The sequence below is a fragment of the Thalassophryne amazonica genome, chromosome 15 (genome assembly GCF_902500255.1).
Source record: "Thalassophryne amazonica chromosome 15, fThaAma1.1, whole genome shotgun sequence".
Classification (NCBI taxonomy): Eukaryota; Metazoa; Chordata; class Actinopteri; order Batrachoidiformes; family Batrachoididae; genus Thalassophryne; species Thalassophryne amazonica.
The window spans coordinates 46,722,314-46,739,292 of NC_047117.1; the positions used below are offsets into that span (position 1 = coordinate 46,722,314).

Sequence of the window (16,979 nt, forward strand, 5' to 3'; positions counted from 1 at the left end):
GCAACATTTTTTTGTGATTTTTTTTGGATTTTTTGTTTTGTCTTTCTTGTTTGTTTTTCTGTGTTGTCATGGGGACCACCGGTGGGAAATAAGTCTGTGCTTAAGTATATGTATGTATATTGTCATTGTTATTTCATATCATATATTTTGCCAAATCAATCAATCAATCAAAGAGAGAAAGAGAGAGAGAGAGAGAGAGAGAGAGAGACTTGCTCGAATTAGATCTATGCAGCTCGTGCATAAAAGCGCATTGGATTTGTGCATTAATCTGTGGATCAGCGCAAGAACTGTGGGTGCAGCAAAAATCCCCATGTGATTGTTCCAGCGGCAGCAGGCCGAATCATCCTCATCTGCACGTACATAACAGTATATTATCATGCAAATTTAATTGAACTTCACAGGAAAAAGCACATGTTTAAAAGTCCTTAAGTCTCACATTGGGGATCACATCACCGTGTGCCAAAAGACTCAACAACCGCACACATGGTGACTATTTCAGCCGAAATTGCCACAGTGTGAGGGTTCAGGGTCTCCGGTACGTGCCCTGTTCTGTCGTTGCCATCAGCAGCAGCACAAGCAGCAACAACACCGGCATACTGAGCCAATATCACCTGAGCGTTTTGAATAATTCACCAACATCTGAGTGCTAAAAGTCACGCTGAAATGATGTGGTGTTCTGCAGCCTGCTACGCAAAAGCATTATGCATCAGTATATGATGGATCAAAGCATCTTCCTTGGTTCTGTGCACACTCGTGGCAAAAAGTCCTGGCGCTGTCGAGAAGGCTTCCAAGGAAATAAATGTGCCACTTTTCATGCATGCACAACGATAAAACGCCAGAACTGAACCCAATGCACAACCACAGGAAGCCTACTTTTTAGACCTCCGTGCGCTGGATGCTCATGTTGTGGTTTAGCAGTCGACGCGCGATGGTCTCCCGCCTCCCGAGGAATCCAATCCCACCGCCGTCTCGCAAAAAAAAAAAAAGAAAAAAAAAAAGAAACCTTTGGGCTACGATCTCTGATCGGATGACACCACCCACTGAATTTAAGCAGCATATTAAATAAATAAATGAATGACAATGATTTTATTACGTGCTTGGCGGATGTAATGAGAGTGAGTGAGTGTGTGAGACAGAGAGACAAAAAAAACAAACAAAAAAAAACAAACAAAAAAACAATTCATGGTTAAACATCAATTTTTACTTCTTGCTCTGATGACCAGTGACAATATGTGCCTTGATTGTCATCATATATTGTCGTTTTGGACGATATGTGCCGGCGACATTATGTGCCGGTGCCTCTGAACATGGCATATATTGTTGAGGCGACAATATATGCATTGCATCAATATATGGCGTAACACACCCTAACCCTAATAGTCCAAATCACCCAAATCTTCCAGACGTACATAAACTGAAAGAATAACTGAAAGAAGACAACACTGTACCACGGAAGAGTTAGCAAAGAGCAGATTCATTTAGTTATTTTGGGGCTATGCTTATGGTAGCTGCTGTAACCATAGCTTGCTGTCATAACTGTAACCTCTTTCAATATTTAAATACTTAACTAATCCTTTTGCTGTGTCACTCAGAGTGTGACACAGTGTGACCATAGGCAGCGCTGGATGTGAACATGGAGGCAGTTGATTTCATATGTTGACTTTCAGGAACACTCCGGATGTTCTACTGTTTTCAGTGAGATGCTATAGACTTAGACTGCTGGGGGGTTCCCATGATGCACTGAGTGTTTCTTTCTCTTTTTGCTCTGTATGCACCACTCTGCATTTAAACATTAGTGATTTATCTCTGCTCCCCTCCACAGCATGTCTTTTTCCTGGTTCTCTCCCTCAGCCCCAACCAGTCCCAGCAGAAGACTGCCCCTCCCTGAGCCTGGTTCTGCTGGAGCTTTCTTCCTGTTAAAAGGGAGTTTTTCCTTCCCACTGTTGGGGCAACTGTTTGTTGTGATTTGGTGCTATATAAATAAAATTGATTTGATTTGATTTGTGGTGGCTTGCCAATTTGGCATATTTCCCTAAGTGCGACATGAACGCTGTCCGAGGAATTCAAACGCAGCTTGGATACATCATAAATTGCACGAATATCGGTCGAATGTCAATTTGTACGACATTTGTGCAATTTGTGCCGCAGGTCAAATGTAGTTGGACTGCAGGTCGACTTGCATGACTGATGTTTGACTGTCCATTCTTACGACAGTAAGAATGCAGTACGACTGACTCCACCGCCGTTTAAATGTTTTCCAGCACGAGTCTAAGTCTATAGCAGCATAACTAAGGGATGGTGCAGGGTCACCTGATCCAGCCCAAACTATAAGCTTTAGCAAAAAGGAAAGCCTGCAGTCTAAGAGCGAAGCACTCTGTTGGGGTGATATGGTACTAAGAAGTCCCTAAGATAAGATGGGACCTGATTATTCAAAACCTTATAAGTAAGAAGAAGAATTTTAAATTCTATTCTAGAATTAACAGGAAGCCAATGAAGAGAGGCCAATATGGGTGAAATATGCTCTCTCCTTCTAGTCCCCATCAATACTCTAGCTGCAGCATTTTGAATTAACTGAAGGCTTTTCAGGGAACTTTTAGGACAACCTGATAATAATGAATTACAATAGTCCAGCCAAGAGGAAATAAATGCATGAATTAATTTTTCAGCATCACTCTGAGACAAGACCTTTCTAATTTTAGAGATATTGAGCAAATGCAAAAAAGCAGTCCTACATATTTGCTTAATATGCGCATTGAAGGACATATCCTGATCAAAAATGACTCCAAGATTTCTCACAGTATTACTAGAGGTCAGGGTAATGCCATCCAGAGTAAGGATCTGGTTAGACACCATGTTTCTAAGATTTGTGGGGCCAAGTACAATAACTTCAGTTTTATCTGAGTTTAAAAGCAGGAAATTAGAGGTCATCCATGTCTTTATGTCTGTAAGACAATCCTGCAGTTTAGCTAATTGGTGTGTGTCCTCTGGTTTCATGGATAGATAAAGCTGGGTATCATCTGCGTAACAATGAAAATTTAAGCAATGCTGTCTAATAATATTGCCTAAGGGAACCATGTATAAAGTGAATAAAATTGGTCCTAGCACAGAACCTTGTGGAACTCCATAATTAACCTTAGTCTGTGAAGAAGATTCCCCATTTATATGAACAAATTGTAATCTATTAGATAAATATGATTCAAACCACTGCAGCGCAGTGCCTTTAATACCTATGGCATGCTCTAATCTCTGTAATAAAATTTTATGGTCAGCAGTGTCAAAAGCAGCACTGAGGTCTAACAGGACAAGCACAGAGATGAGTCCACTGTCTGAGGCCAAAAGAAGATCATTTGTAACCTTCACTAATGCCGTTTCTGTACTATGATGAATTCTAAAACCTGACTGAAACTCTTCAAATAGACCATTCCTCTGCAGATGATCAGTTAGCTGTTTTACAACTACCCTTTCAAGAATTTTTGAGAGAAAAGGAAGGTTGGATATTGGCCTATAATTAGCTAAGATAGCTGGGTCAAGTGATGGCTTTTTAAGTAATGGTTTAATTACTGCCACCTTAAAAGCCTGTGATACATAGCCAACTAGTAAAGATAGATTGATCATATTTAAGATTGAAGCATTAATTAATGGTAGGGCTTCCTTGAGCAGCCTGGTAGGAATGGGGTCTAATAGACATGTTGATGGTTTGGAGGAAGTAACTAATGAAAAAAGCTCAGACAGAACAATCGGAGAGAAAGAGTCTAACCAAATACCGGCATCACTGAAAGCAGCCAAAGATAACGATATGTCTTTGGGATGGTTATGAGTAATTTTTTCTCTAATAATTAAAATTTTATTAGCAAAGAAAGTCATGAAGTCATTACTAGTTAAAGTTAAAGGAATACTTGGTTCAATAGAGCTCTGACTCTTTGTCAGCCTGGCTATAGTGCTGAAAAGAAACCTGGGGTTGTTCTTATTTTCTTCAATAAGTGATGAGTAGTAAGATGTCCTAGCTTTACAGAGGGCTTTTTTATAGAGCAACAGACTCTTTTTCCAGGCTAAGTGAAGATCTTCTAAATTAGTGAGACGCCATTTCCTCTCCAACTTACGGGTTATCTGCTTTAAGCTGCGAGTTTGTGAGTTATACCACGGAGTCAGGCACTTCTGATTTAAGGCTCTCTTTTTCAGAGGAGCTACAGCATCCAAAGTTGTCCTCAATGAGGATGTAAAACTATTGACGAGATACTCTATCTCACTCAAAGAGTTTAGGTAGCTACTCTGCCCTGTGTTGGTATATGGCATTGGAGAACATAAAGCAGGAATCGTATCCTTAAACCTAGTTACAGCGCTTTCTGAAAGGCTTCTACTGTAATGAAACTTATACCCCACTGCTGGGTAGTCCATCAGAGTAAATGTAAATGTTATTAAGAAATGATCAGACAGAAGGGGGTTTTCAGGGAATACTGTTAAGTCTTCAATTTCCATACAATAAATCAGAACAAGATCTAAGGTATGATTAAAGTGGTGGGTGGTCTCATTCATTTTGAGCAAAGCCAATCGAGTCTAACAATAGATTAAATGCAGTGTTGAGGCTGTCATTCTCAGCATCTGTGTGGATGTTAAACTTGCCCACTATAATTATCTTATCTGAGCTAAGCACTAAGTCAGACAAAAGGTCCGAAAATTCACAGAGAAACTCACAGTAATGACCAGGTGGACGATAGATAATAACAAATAAAACTGGTTTTTGGGACTTCCAATTTGGATGGACAAGACTAAGAGTCAAGCTTTCAAATGAATTAAATCTCTGTCTGGGTTTTTGATTAATTAATAAGCTGGAGTGGAAGATTGCTGCTAATCCTCCCCCTCAGCCTGTGCTACGAGCGTTCTGGCAGTTAGTGTGACTCGGGGGTGTTGACTCATTTAAACTAATATATTCATCCTGCTGTAACCAGGTTTCTGTTAGGCAGAATAAATCAATATGTTGATCAATTATTATATCATTTACTAACAGGGACTTAGAAGAGAGAGACCTAATGTTTAATAGACCACATTTAACTGTTTTAGTCTGTGGTGCAGTTGAAGGTGCTATATTATTTTTTCTTTTTGAATTTTTATGCTTAAATAGATTTTTGCTGGTTATTGGTGGTCTGGGAGCAGGCACCGTCTCTACGGGGATGGGGTAATGAGGGGATGGCAGGGGGAGAAAAGCTGCAGAGAGGTGTGTAAGACTACAACTCTGCTTCCTGGTCCCAACCCTGGATAGTCACGGTTTGGAGGGTTTAATAAAATTGGCCAGATTTCTAGAAATGAGAGCTGCTCCATCCAAGGTGGGATGGATGCCATCTCTCCTAACAAGACCAGGTTTTCCCCAGAAGCTTTGCCAATTATCTATGAAGCCCACCTCATTTTTTAGACACCACTCGGACAGCCAGCAATTCAAGGAGAACATGCGGCTAAACATGTCACTCCCGGTCCGATTGGGGAGGGGCCCAGAGAAAACTACAGAGTCTGACATTGTTTTTGCAAAGTTACACACCGATTCAATGTTAATTTTAGTGACCTCCGATAGGCGTAACCGGGTGTCATTACTGCCGACGTGAATTACAATCTTACCAAATTTATGCTTAGCCTTAGCCAGCAGTTTCAAATTTCCTTCAATGTCGCCTGCTCTGGCCCCCGGAAGACAACTGACTATGGTTGCTGGTGTCACTAACTTCACATTTCTCAGAACAGAGTCGCCAATAACCAGAGTTCGATCCTCAGCGGGTGTGTCGCCGAGTGGGGAAAAACGGTTAGAAATGTGAATGGGTTGGCGGTGTACACAGGGCTTCTGTTTAGAACTACGCTTCCTCCTCACAGTCACCCAGTCGGCCTGCTTTCCCAGCTGCTCAGGATCTGCTGGAGGGAACTAACGGCGGCTAAGCTACCTTGGTCCGCACCGACTACAGGGGCCTGGCTAGCTGTAGGATTTTCCAAGGTGCGGAGCCGAGTCTCCAATTCGCCCAGCCTGGCCTCCAAAGGTACGAATAAGCTACACTTATTACAAGTACCATTACTGCTAAAGGAGGCCGAGGAATAACTAAACATTTCACACCCAGAGCAGAAAAGTGCGGGAGAGACAGGACAAGCCGCCATGCTAAACCGGCTAAGAGCTAGTAGCCGTGCTAAGCTAGTGGATTCCTAAAAACATACAAAGTGAATAATGTGTAAATAATTTAGAGGTGATTCAGCAGAGGGACTGCTTTAGTTAAGGCACGTGAAGATTACACTGTGAAACAAATCGTTATCTAGTTAACTAGATCAATCTAACTGTGCAGATTAAACAGCTAACAGATACAGCAAAACACCGCTGTGCTCCGGAACAGGAAGTGATACAATACCGCAGTGAGAGCCAACCACCAGTAGAGGCAGAGGAACTGCTTGTTCTCTTCACAAATGAAGAGAGCAGGCATGTCATTCTGCATTTGAAGTGGGGAATATTTGTATGGTGGTCATACTGCTGTGTGATTGCTAGCTCTGATGGCATATGAACTGCCTTCCGAAATGGCAACCCACCAGCATTCGGAGCAGTGTTATCGCATGGGCACGTCCCGATTGTGCCACGGATGAGCCAACTCCCCTCTTCTCCCACATCCTGTTCAGTGCACAAAGGAAATATTGTAATGTTTAAAGTCTGTGGCACGCACTCATTATGTGCACTAGATGTGAACATTGCACAATCACACAGAATACACTGTGTGTCGTAGTAAGTCAGCGTGTCTCCGTGATGCATTGATGCACACTGTGGCCATTATGGACGGGGTCTAACAGCCATGATAACATGATAATACCGATGAATCTTCTGGCACGTGAGGTGGACTGACAATGGATGTGCAATTACATGCTCCTTCTGGATGTTATACCACAATCACAGGTGCAGAGCATCAGTGCGTCTCAGAGCCGCGCTACACTGCGCATGGCTGAAAGGGTTGTTACTGCTGTTTTACACATCATAAAACAGTTACAACATCTGACCCATATGGATGACTGACATTGCAACTGTATTATGGAGCCATCACAGTATGAACACAATAAATAATCTTCTTTGGAATGGCACCAGATGGAACTGCTCAGCACACCAAAGCACAGCAACCAGGCTGGACTGAAAGGTGCAGGAGCATCGTGGGTGGGCAAACAATCATCTTGATGCCTATATTTAATTCCCCTTTTGACTGATATGTGTTAGAGATTATTACATATAGATCAGTCACGTAATACAGCGATGGCAGCATCCATGTGACAGTGGGGACCACTGGCACTTTGTCTAGGTAACCGGCGATCATGTGGACTCCTGCTCCTGTCACTCCAGCCAGGATAACAGCTGATCACAATGCTGTGCGTGCATGTGCCTGCTTCATCTGCACATCTCATCTTTTCGCCTCACGGCTCATGCGTGAACCCGCCTGGCCAGAACGGCGGCTGCCTGTTGCTATACGCAGCTGATCCAGAGAGAGAGCGAGAGAGTAAGACAGAAAGAAACGGAGAGAGGGAGTGGGCAGCGAGGTTCTGCATTCATGGTCTCAAAGGGACAGGTTTGTCAATGCATGCTCACCTTTCACACGACTGTCTTTAAACTATATGAAAACATCCAAATAGCAGCGCTATCCCTGACTAGTGTGTCAAAAGATATACAGACCAGAGAATCAAAACAATCAACCACATGAATCACATTATTAATGGCCTAAATGACGGGTTTTCCCCCGCAATGTAGGAGGAAACACAGCGCTTACCAAGCCCGCAGACTCGGTAAGCGCCGCAGCGGGCCACTCACACCGCCCCCCTGTCTGCTGTGCGGTGCTACGGCCAACTCTGGCAACAGGTCCAGAGACTACACTCGCTGTTTTGATTGGGGGAAGGATTATTTTGCATTCGACCTGCACTCTGGGTAGTTGTGTTGGGGAAAGTGTAGTGACACGGACCCACAACAGGGGGCGTAAATGAACGGACAATGAAAGAGTCGAATATGAACACTTTACTGTTGTGAATGAGCACAACCACAATACAGAGGAATACAGAATTTTGGCAAACAGTCAATCCACAAAGGTGACATGTGGGCAGGCTCGAGGATAGAAGACGTCTGTCCTGAGAAGAACCGGAACCACACGATTTCCTCCGCCACCGAACCCGGCGAATACTGGAGCCGTCAAGTCCCGAGTCCCCTGGTGGCCACCGTCTCCGAATGTCGGATCTGGTACTGCTGGCGAGGAGCAGAAACAATAAGATGTGGGTGTGTGCACACCCAGTAACAACAATGGTGGAGATTCCACCTCCACCTCTCACACACACTCGTGCAGCTCCTGTCTCAAACACTTATCTGGCTGGGGTGTGAAGCGAAGCCGTCGCTGATTACGCCAATCTCCCAGATAAGGCACTCCACAGAAAAACAGCTTTAAACAAGTTCAGACTAAGACACAGTTAGTTTTAAGGCTAAGAATATTACCTTCACAGGTCAATGATATCTCGGCAACGAGGTGGAGATGACGTCCGGTTTTTATGGAGTGGTATGATGAAGTGTAGATGGGTGACAGCTGTCATGAGATAATGAGTGACAGCTGTCACCCCCGGCTGTGTCCGTGGCGGCAGCGTCCTCTCGTGCCTGAAGCCCGCACTTCAGACAGGGCGCCCTTTGGTGGTGGGCCAGCAGTACCTCCTCTTCTGGTGGCCCACACAACAGGACCCCCCCTCAACGGGCGCCTCCTGGCACCCGACCAGGTTTATCCAGGTGACGGCGGTAGAAATCGGCGAGGAGGGCCGGGTCCAGGATGAAGCTCCTCTTTACCCAGGAGCGTTCTTCGGGTCCATACCCCTCCCAGTCCACCAAATACTGGACCCCCCGGCCCATTCGACGGACGTCCAGGAGCCGGCGCACTGTCCAAGCCGGCTCCCCATCAATGATCCGGGCAGGAGGCAGCGCCGGACCGGGAGCACAGAGGGGTGAGGTGTGGTGTGGTTTCAGTCTGGACACATGGAAAACAGGATGGATCCGCAGTGAAGCTCCAACTCCCAGCTTCACTGCGGCAGGGCTGAGGATCTTGAGGATTTTAAATGGTCCGATGTACCTGTCCTTCAACTTAGGGGAGTCCACTTGGAGGGGGATGTCCTTCGTTGATAACCACACCTCCTGCCTGGGCTGGTATGCAGGGGCCGGGGACCGCCAGCGGTCTGCATGGGGCTTAGCCCTCGTCCGGGCCTTCAACAAGACAGAACGGGCGGTGCGCCACACCTGACGGCACCGCCGCAGGTGGGCCTGGACCGAGGGCACACCGACCTCTCCCTCCACCACGGGAAACAATGGGGGCTGGTACCCTAGACACACCTCAAATGGGGAGAGGCCGGTGGCAGAAGACACCTGGCTGTTATGTGCATACTCGATCCAGGCCAGATGGTTACTCCAGGCCGTCGGGTACGCGGATGTCACACAGCGGAGGGTCTTTTCCAACTCTTGGTTGGCCCGTTCTGCCTGTCCGTTCGTGGTACCCGGATAAGAGGCTCACATTGGCCCCCAGTTCTCTGCAGAAACTCCTCCAGACATGAGAGGAAAACTGGGGACCACGACCCGAGACTACGTCAGGTGGTATCCCATGCACACGGACGACGTGGTGGACCAGGAGGTCTGCTGTCTCCTGGGCCGTTGGGAGCTTCGGGAGGGCCACGAAGTGGGCCGCCTTGGAGAATTGGTCCACTATCGTGAGGATGGTGGTGTTGCCCTGGGATGGCGGGAGGCCCATGACGAAATCCAGGCCGATATGGGACCAGGGGCGATGAGGCACAGGAAGTGCCTGGAGAAGTCCTTGGGACCTTTTGTGGTCTGCCTTGCCCCTGGCACAGGTGGTGCAGGCCTGGATATACTCCCGGACGTCGGCCTCCATAGATGCCCACCAGAAGCACTGCTGGACAACTGCCACGGTCCTTCGCACCCCTGGATGACAGGAGAGCTTGGAACCGTGACAGAAATCCAAGACTGCAGCTCTGGCCTCTGGTGGGATGTAAAGTCGGTTCTTCGGCCCAGTTCCGGGATCCGGGCTCCGTGCCAGGGCCTCCCGGACGGTCTTCTCCATGTCCCAGGTGAGGGTGGCCACGATAGTGGACTCCGGAATGATGGGCTCCGGTGGATCCGACAGCTCCGTTTTGACTTCGTCTTCGTGTACCCGGGACAAGGCATCCGATCTCTGGTTCTTGGTCCCAGGGCGATAGCTGATCCGGAAGTCAAATCGTCCGAAGAACAGTGACCAGCGGGCTTGCCTGGGGTTCAGCCGCTTGGCGGTCCTGATATACTCCAGGTTCCGATGGTCAGTGAAAACCGTGAACGGCACAGACGTTCCCTCCAACAGGTGTCTCCACTCCTCAAGAGCCTCTTTCACCGCAAGGAGTTCTCGGTTGCCGATGTCATAGTTCCGTTCAGCCGGGGTCAACCTGCGAGAAAAGTAGGCACACGGGTGAAGAACCTTATCAGTCTCTCCACTCTGGGATAGCACGGCTCCTATCCCTGAGTCAGAGGCGTCCACTTCAACCACAAACTGGTGGCTAGGGTCGGGCTGCACCAGAACTGGTGCAGTCGAGAATTGTCGTTTCAACTCCTTGAACGCGGCTTCGCACCGATCCGACCAGGTGAAGGGGACTTTTGGAGAGGTCAGGGCTGTCAGGGGGCTAACTACCTGACTGTAGCCCTTAATGAACCTCCTGTAGAAATTTGCAAAGCCGAGGAACTGTTGCAGCTTCCTACGGCTTGTTGGTTGGGGCCAATCTCTCACCGCCGCAACCTTGGCCGGATCAGGGGCGACGGAGTTGGAGGAGATGATAAACCCCAGGAAGGACAAAGAAGTGCGGTGGAACTCACACTTCTCGCCCTTCACAAACAGCCAGTTCTCCAACAACCGCTGCAGGACCTGACGTACATGCTGGACATGAGTCTCAGGGTCCAGAGAAAAGATGAGTATATCGTCCAGATATACGAAGACGAATCGGTGCAGGAAGTCCCGCAAGACGTCATTAACCAAAGCTTGGAACGTCGCGGGGGCGTTAGTGAGACCGAACGGCATGACCAGGTACTCAAAATGACCTAATGGGATCTTAAATGCTGTCTTCCACTCGTCTCCCTTCCGGACCCGAACCAGGTGACACGCATTCCTAAGATCCAACTTTGTAAAGATTTTGGCTCCATGCAGGGGGGTGAACACAGAATCTAACAAGGGCAACGGTTATCGATTGCGAACCGTAATCTCATTCAGCCCCCTGTAATCAATGCATGGACGGAGTCCGCCATCTTTCTTGCCCAGAAAAAAGAAACCTGCACCCATCGGGGAGGTGGAATTCCGGATCAGCCCGGCAGCTAATGAGTCCCGGATGTAGGTCTCCACTGATTCGCGCTCAGGTCGTGAGAGGTTGTACAGCCTGCTGGACGGGAACTCCACGCTTGGAATCAAATCAATGGCACAATCGTACAGACAGTGCGGGGGAAGGGTGAGTGCCAGATCCTTGCTGAAGACGTCAGCAAGATCGTGGTACTCAACCGGCACCGCCATCAGATTGGGAGGGACTTTGACCTCCTCTTTAGCCTGTAAACCGGGAGGAACCGACGAACCTAAACACATCCGATGGCAGGTTTCGCTCCACTGAACCATCACCCCAGATGGCCAATCAATCCGGGGATTGTGTTTCAACATCCACGGGAAGCCCAAAATCACTCAGGAGGTAGAAGGAGTCACAAAAAACTCGATCTCCTCCCGATGATTTCCAGACACCACCAGAGTTACAGGTTGTGTCTTGTGCGTGATCAAAGGGAGAAGGGTGCCATCTAGTGCCCGCACCTGCAATGGCGAAGGAAGCGCCACCAGAGGGAGCCCTACCTCCCTAGCCCATCTGCTGTCTAGCAGATTCCCTTCTGACCCCGTGTCCACCAGTGCTGGGACTTGAAGGGTTAAATCCCCACTCAAGATTGTAACTGGGAGTCATGTGGAAATATGTGTGTGTCCCACGTGAATGTCTTGGCCCACCCTAAGCCCAGTTTCTAGGGGCGGGCGTTGGTGTTTAAACCGCTTGGGGCAGTCTCTCTGCTGGTGCTCACTCGAGCCGCAGACAAAGCACTCCCTGCGGGACAGCCTCCACTGTCTGTTAAGTGTGGCCCGGCTCGTGTCCATAGCTTCATCAGCAGGGGGAGCTGTTGCGACACGGAGCGCTGAGGCTGTGGAGCGTGGGGAGGGCGGAACCTTTTCGGACCCGGAAGGGAGAGGGACGGCGCGTGCCCGGCCACGTCCTTCGTCTCGCTCCCGACGGCGTTCTTCCAACCGATTGTCTAACCGTATAACGAGATCAATAAGCTCATCTAAATCCCGCGGTTCTTCGTTCGCTACCAGGTGCTCCTTCAGGACCGACGACAGTCCGTTTAAGAAGGCGGCGCGGAGCGCAATGTTATTCCAGCCGGACCTCGCAGCCGCGATGCGGAAGTCGACTGCATATTCGGCTGCGCTCTGGCGCCCCTGTCTCATTGACAGCAGCACTGTTGAAGTAGTCTCTCCTCTGTTAGGGTGATCAAAAACTGTTCTGAACTCCCTCACAAACCCAGTATAAATGGTAAGGAGCCATGACTTTTGCTCCCAAAGCGCCATAGCCCAAGCGCGTGCCTCACCACGAAGCAAGTTAATTACATAAGCCACCTTACTGGTGTCAGACTCGTACATTCGTTGTGCAAAGATGAGCGAACACTGCATAAGGAAGTCCGCGCACGTCTCCACACAACCTCCGTACGGCTCTGGGGGACTTATGTATGCGTCAGGGGATGGTGGGGGGGGGTCGCTGAACTACCAGTGGAACGTCTTTATTCTGCACTGGGTCGGCAGGAGGAGGAGCTGCAGCAGCGCCCTGAGCGCGCTTCCACCTGTGCGGTGAGAGCCTCCATCCTGCGATTAAGGATGACGTTTTGCTCGATCATCAGATCCAACCGAGCGGTAAAGGCGGTGAGGATTTGCTGCAACTCACCAATCACGCCTCTTGCAGACGCCTGTGCACCCTGCTCTTCCATTGGCTGTTCAACAGATGGGTGACGCCCCTCGGGATCCATGACATTGGCTGAGATATCCTGTTGGAGAAAGTGTAGTGACACGGACCCACAACAGGCGGCGTAAATGAATGGACAATGAAAGAGTCGAATATGAACACTTTACTGTTGTGAATGAGCACAACCACAATACAGAGGAATACAGAATTTTGGCAAACAGTCAATCCACAAAGGTGACGTGTGGGCAGGCTCGAGGATAGAAGACGTCTGTCCTGAGAAGAACCGGAACCACACGTTTTCCTCCGCCACCGAACCTGGAGAATACTGGAGCCGCCAAGTCCCGAGTCCCCAGGTGGCCACCGTCTCCGAATGTCGGATCTGGTACTGCTGACGAGGAGCAGAAACAATAAGATGTGGGTGTGTGCACACCCAGTAACAACAATGGTGGAGATTCCACCTCCACCTCACACACACACACACACTCGTGCAGCTCCTGTCTCAAACACTTATCTGGCTGGGGTGTGAAGCGAAGCCATCGCTGATTACACCAATCTCCCAGATAAGGCACTCCACAGGAAAACAGCTGTAAATGAGTTCAGACTAAGACACAGTTAGTTTTAAGGCTGAGAATATTACCTTCACAGGTCGATGATATCTCGGCACCGAGGTGGAGATGACGTCCGGTTTTTATGGAGTGGTATGATGAAGTGTAGATGGGTGACAGCTGTCATGAGATAATGAGTGACAGCTGTCACCCCCGGCTGTGTCCGTGGCGGCAGCGCCCTCTCGTGCCTGAAGCCCACACTTCAGGCAGGGTGCCCTTTGGTGGTGGGCCAGCAGTACCTCCTCTTCTGGTGGCCCACACAACAAGTTGACCTGGATTCGGGTGCTGCTGCCCTCCTAATTGTGCGAATCATTTGTGCTGGCTTCGTACCACATTCTGGGTATTCGTACACGGCTGTACAAATGTCTGTACCTTCCAAATGCAGCTCGAATTCTGTTCATTTTTCCAATTCATGTGATTTGCTTTGAGTGTCTGATGCAGATGGAAAAGGGCTATATAAATGCTGTCCATTTACCAATCATACAGCTCTAATGCTATAGTTGAGGAAAATTTGACAAATATATTAATTATAGAAATATATTAATTATAGTCTCGCCATCTTTCTTACTCCAAATTTCTTTCAATGACTAAACTATGACTTTGGGTAACTTTACCAGAATGTTCTGGGAACGTTTGGATGAAACTTACAGTGGGGAAAATAAGTATTTGACCCCCTGTCAGTTTTGCAGATTTTCCCACCTACAAAGAATGGAGAGGTCTGTAATTTTTATCGTAGGTACACTTCAACTGTGAGAGACAGAATTTAATAAAAAATCCAGAAAATCACATTGTATGATTTTTAAATAATTAATTTGCATTTTATTGCATGAAATAAGTATTTGATCCCCTACCAACCAGCAAGAATTCTGACTCTCACAGACCTGTTAATTTTTCTTTAAGAAGCCCTCTTAATCTGCACTCTTTACCTGTATTAATTGCACCTGTTTGAACTTGTTACCTGTTTAAAAGACACCTGTTCACACAGTCAATCAATCACACTCCAACCTGTCCACCACAGCCAAGACCAAAGAGCTGTCTAAGGACACCAGGGACAAAACTGTAGACCTGCACAAAGCTGGGATGGACTACAGGCAAGCAGCTTGGTAGAAGACAACAACTGTTATGGTCATTTATTAGAAAGTGGAAGAAACACAAGTTGACTGTCAATGTCCCTCGGTCTGGGATTCCATGCAAGATCTCACTTTGTGGGGTAAGGATGATTCTGAGGAAGCTCAGAACTACACAGGAGGACCTTGTCAATGACCTGAAGAGAGCTGGGACCACAGTCACAAAGATTACATTAATAACACATGATGCTGTGATGGTTTAAGTCAGCTCAAGTCAGCACATGTCCAGGCCCATTTGAATTTCACCAGTGACCATCTGGATGATCCAGAGGAGGCATGGGAGAAGGTTATGTGTGTACCTACAATAAAAATTATAGACCTCTCCATTCTTTGTAGGTGGGAAAACCTGCAAAACTGACAGGGGGTCAAATACTTATTTTCCCCACTGTATCTTTAGCTGACTTCATGTAAGACTACCAGAATGTTCTGGGAACGTTTGAATTAAACGCTGTCCAGGTGGCCTGTTTCATGAATTGTTAAACATACAATTAGAAGGTTGTGTTTACAGTCGAGAGAAATTTTACAGACAACATCATCTTCCTTCAGTGGATATATTTAAGTATCGTAACCAGAATGTTATGGGAATGTTTAAGAGAAACAGTGTTAGAAAGGCCAAGGTGTTTAATCTATAATGAAACATGAAGTATTTTAAAAAGGCCACATGTATAGTCGAGGAATATTGACAAAACATTTTAAAAATATATCACTTCGAATTTCACCTTCTTTACTTATCCAGATTTATTCAGTGAATGTAGGTAAACATTACCAGAATGTTCTGGGAATGCCTGAATGAAACACTGCTTGGAAGACCTGCTTCATAAATGAATGTCTGTGCTTGATTCCTCTATTTGCTGAAACATGAAATAATTTAATTAATAGGTCTCGTCTTTAGTTGAAGGAAATTTGACAGAACATTCAACAAGGGTATCACTTCTAATCTCTCTTTCTTTCCTAGTCCAAAGTATTTCAATGAATAACTGTCAGCAACATGTTTTGGAATCAAACACGGATGAAATAAGGCATTACTCGATTTCGTATAATATCATCGGAATGTTCTGGGAACGCTTGCAGGAAAAACTGTGGGAAGGCCTATTTGAAATGAAACATACAGTCAAAAACAGTATATTTTCAAATGGGGTTAAGACAATGTGCATGGCAAAAATACATTTTGCTGAAGTTCATTGTTCACTTTTTTTAATCATGAATATAATTTGGAGGACGTATTTTGGCATAACATTTCTGTAACATTCTACGTAAGAACATTTTATGTATCTTTCTTTTTCCTTATAGAGGTTAATTATAGTTTGCAGCAGAATCAAGTCTGAATTAAAAAAGTTTTTGTGAAGAAGTATCTGTGAGCAATTCATTTGCTGCATGTGAGTGTGTTATTTATCAAGCATTGATTCTAGTCCTTGGAAAGTTGATAAATTTAACCAATTCAATACGAGTATGCCTGTTTGAATGAAAAATATGAAAGTCAATTTTGGGTTCTGAGACAGTACGAGGGACCTGAGCTTTGTGTAACATTCTGTGGAGGTTTTGTAGACTTTCGCATAGTGTGAATGCTAACATTGACATTATAATCATTGTTTTGCAAATTTAAAGTTGAGATAATTGCAATTTAAAAGTTACAGCATATATATAGGAAGATGTCACTGAGCAATAAGCTAAATTTATTATTTGATTATTTTAGATGATAATATAATATAATGAACTTTGTGGTAGAATTCAGAGAATGCTATTTAATATATACAGTATATAGCAATAAGCAGGTGTGGTGGCCAAGTGGTTATTGCGGAAGGTTCCCGGTTCAAATTTCACCTGTGCCACATTTCCTCCATGTAATGTAGGGTTGCGTCACGAAGGGCATCTGGTGTAAAACGTCTGCCAAATCAGCATGCAGACTCACCTTGGATCTGCTGTGACGACCCTGAGTGAAAACAAGGGAGCAGCCGAAGGGACTTACTTTACTTTTATATAATCCAAGCACAAACAACATTGTCAAACATTCTGGGAGCCAAAAAAAGTAACTTTCCTTAGGGCCCCTTCACACATAATGCAAATTTGGCTAAAGTGCACATAAAGCAGGAATCGTATGCAAAACATGTAAATTTGTAGCTGCCTTGAATACCTCATACACCTGTTGCTACAACTATTTGCGCACACCAGCAGCTGAAAGAGAGAACCCTCTCGCGGCAGGTGTCTGCCAAATTTCAGCTGA

General features: G+C 46.4%; 1 long non-coding RNA gene across 1 annotated transcript; it reads left to right on the forward strand.

The window, feature by feature from the left end:
• The first annotated feature begins 1,113 nt into the window (after positions 1 to 1,113).
• Positions 1,114 to 16,470, forward strand: LOC117525822. Its single transcript, XR_004565153.1, has 3 exons — positions 1,114 to 1,125; positions 3,669 to 3,675; positions 16,393 to 16,470. It is a non-coding gene; the product is annotated as an uncharacterized LOC117525822 (long non-coding RNA).
• Positions 16,471 to 16,979: the final 509 nt, after the last annotated feature.